Raw genomic sequence first — 457 nt, 5'->3', positions numbered from 1 at the left:
GCAACACGAAAACCAAATACCGCCATCTGCAAGTCTCCCGAAACATGACCTGCTGCACCGACGATACCGCCATCTATGAGACGCCACCCCGACTACGACATCGCTAGGTCCCACAGTACCCATTTTCCGACGCCACCCACAAAGCCTGCATCATCTGTCCACCACAGGAACCCGAACGCCAGTGCCTGCGTCGCACGAAGTAGTCAACCGACAATCACCCCACCCGCACCCGCACCCGCACCCGCACGTGCCCCACCCCAACCGCCGAAATCGCAACTCCAGCGGATGAACGGCGGACTCTTCCCGCACTCGTACGTTGCAATCCACCCCTATATCTTGCGTTTCACGAAGAGTTATATCCAATATGGCCAAATTCCCGCTGTCCCTATACATGCTGTAAGTCTGTGCACACATATGAACCACACCTCAGCGAGACACTCTATCACACATTACTCTC

Source organism: Schistocerca cancellata, unplaced genomic scaffold, assembly GCF_023864275.1.
Source record: "Schistocerca cancellata isolate TAMUIC-IGC-003103 unplaced genomic scaffold, iqSchCanc2.1 HiC_scaffold_623, whole genome shotgun sequence".
In the NCBI taxonomy this organism is placed as follows: domain Eukaryota; kingdom Metazoa; phylum Arthropoda; class Insecta; order Orthoptera; family Acrididae; genus Schistocerca; species Schistocerca cancellata.
The sequence above is the reverse complement of the archived record's forward strand: the minus strand, read 5'-3'. Positions refer to the sequence as shown.